The sequence below is a fragment of the Harpegnathos saltator genome, unplaced genomic scaffold, assembly GCF_003227715.2.
Source record: "Harpegnathos saltator strain DR-91 unplaced genomic scaffold, Hsal_v8.6 scaffold130, whole genome shotgun sequence".
Lineage (NCBI taxonomy): Eukaryota > Metazoa > Arthropoda > Insecta > Hymenoptera > Formicidae > Harpegnathos > Harpegnathos saltator.
In genome coordinates, this window is record NW_020229907.1 from 459972 (window position 1) to 462749 (window position 2778).

Consider the following 2778-nt stretch of genomic DNA (forward strand, 5'->3'; position numbering starts at 1 on the left):
ACGAGCTCTTATTGAGGGTCAGTAGATGTGGTACTACGTGCGTTTGATAGTGATAGTACCGTTCATTAACCTGATAATGACTATAGCGTAATTTACTCGTTCCTGCAAAGGACGAGTTTTCTCAATAAAAAATTATTACATGCATGAAAAGTGGCTTGTGAGGTCGTTTCGCACGATGGTGCAACAGCCGAAGTTGATGCAATTTAACAAAAGCTGTCATAGTTGGTACATCCATCGGTACTGTCCATAGGTGGTATTTATGCTTATTACAACATCCAGAAAAATAAGAAAAACATCAATTGGAAGGAACAGAGCGAGAAAATGATGCTGTTGAGGTATATGCCGCCTATCAAAACATCTAGAAGAATACTTGTGTAATCTATATCAAGAATTATTAATCTTACTTATACGAGTATTGAGGAAACTATCTCTTTCTCTTTCAGATATGTATCGGCAACACACCATCTGGTTGAAATATTACATTTTTCATATACAAACATGCCCCTTTTGCTCTAAGGTAACTGAGAAGAATTTACGATTGCATTATGCATTAATTTTATTATATTATTTTAATATTTTGATCAAAACTGAATTTATTATATCAGAATTGATATTTATCTATTGGAATCTTTAGAAAGATGTTTGAATTTATAACGGAGATTCACGGAAACGCCATCGGCGATCGCGAAAAGAAGCGCGGAACCCGTCGACGAGCGTAACGGAACGTCATCGAAGAGAAAAAAAAGACCGAGTGCTACAGCAGTGTCTTCGTCCGTCGTCGCACCGACGAACGAATCAGTCAACGACGCGAAATTCTCGCGCGTTAAAACCGGGATCGGTGCAGCTCGCAAGATTTCCACTACCAACGAACAACATCGAAGATCGTTATCGACTACCTCCTCGCGCTCGTCTCGATAACGATCGCCCGCGCAACACCAGCACTGTTCTTCGCAGCGAAACTCCGGTCGCGTGTCCGATACCGATGAATCGGATCGTAACGAATACGACGATGCTTACGATAACGCGGTGAACGACGACTACGTGATAAACGCTGATCCTCGACGCGATCGTCGGAAAAAAAACTGACACTGGTGTACAAACGCGCTGTCGCGTACGACTTTCCTCTGTTAACTGAGATAACGAAAGATATGTTTTATTTTTTGCGCGTTAACTTTCATTCGATTGTTTCGAAGGCACGCGACGAACTCGCTCTCCGCGTCGTACGTCACCCGATCGAAGTTAATCCGTGCGCGGGAACACTAGGGTGTACCGTGCCGCGTATCGGTGATATCGAGCGAGACTCTCGATGCGGAATGTTTCAATTAGATATCGATTCGACTAATATGGTACTATCATCCGGACTTCGAGGCAGTGTTACGCAATAACGGTCGTTACTTGAAACTCCAAATAACGAATCGAGCGCACAAGCAAGAATGTTCGATATCGCCCGCTTGGTTGACATGCGATCACACGACGCTAGCGTTGCGTTTCGTGTCGTGCGTGGTACGAGTAGCGTATTCGTGTTGTTGATTGACGATACGGGAGCGGTCTTTGTTGAGGTACTAGCAGAGTTTTGTCGTAGTACGTAGAACACTACGCGTACGACACGAAGCGCGCGAGAGCGTTTATTTTTGATAATAGAAAGATACTAGGGAAAAAAACGAAGCGATAAATGATCATTGTTACCGTCTACAGGTTGCGTGAAAAATTCGCGTAGCACGATGCACCAACGATGTAAATTTTTATCGTCGACCAATAATAAATACAAATATGGGTTTGGGAAAAAAGTTCGTAGCGTTTTTAATCCCTGTTATCCATTACGCAACAAACGCGTCCGATCGTTTCCGCTCTACCGCGCTACGCGTATCTCTAAATAACGAATCGGGCGTAACAAACGTGCCTGATCGTTTCCGCTCTACAACTTCGGTTGCCTCTCGTGGCGCTCGTGGTACGATACGCGCACGATAACTCGTATATTGAGTTTGGAAAAAAAGTTCGTGCGTTTTTGCGCCCGTTCATTTCCGCTCGACAACTTCGGTTGCGTCTCGTGCCGCGCGTGATACGAGTAGCGTATTCGCAAAGTTTTTTTGCGGAATTCGTTCGTATCAGGTGTAGTAAAAAGAAATCCATTATTTTTCCAATAGATAGCTTTAGTTATCTGTATCTGGCGTTGTATAAGTCCAATCGGGTTCCACTAGATGGCGTCAGAAAGATGAGATTTCGTACTAAAAAAACTTTTTCTGAAAGTTTTGTGTCTCAATTTTTTGCCAATAGGGACGAGGGCTTCTATGAGAGAGGCATAATGAAATTATCTTCATAATGGCAACAAGTTATCGAACAAAAACGGCGCATATTTGACCTAAATCGGATCATTCTAACTGTGGTAATTAAAGCCTTCAATTTCATGCAAAAAATAATGGATTTCTTTTTACTACACCTGATATATTGGGTCTGGAAAAAAGTTCGTGCGTTTTTTGCGCCCGGGTGATTCCGCTCGACAACTTCGGTTGCGTCTCGTGCCGCGCGTGATACGAGTAGCGTATTCGCAAAGTTTTTTGCGGAATTCGTTCGTATATTAGGCTGGAAAAAAAGTTCGTACTTTTTGCAGCCGATCGTTTCCGCTCGACTGCGCCATGCATAACTGAACGCGTGCCAAACGCTCAGCTATTACATGTAAGCAAGGTGTGGACCTGTTACCGGAGAATCCCAATGATAGCGCGCTCATTAATAATAATAATAGAGTGTACTCACCGAAGATGCGAATACTTCTTCTATAAT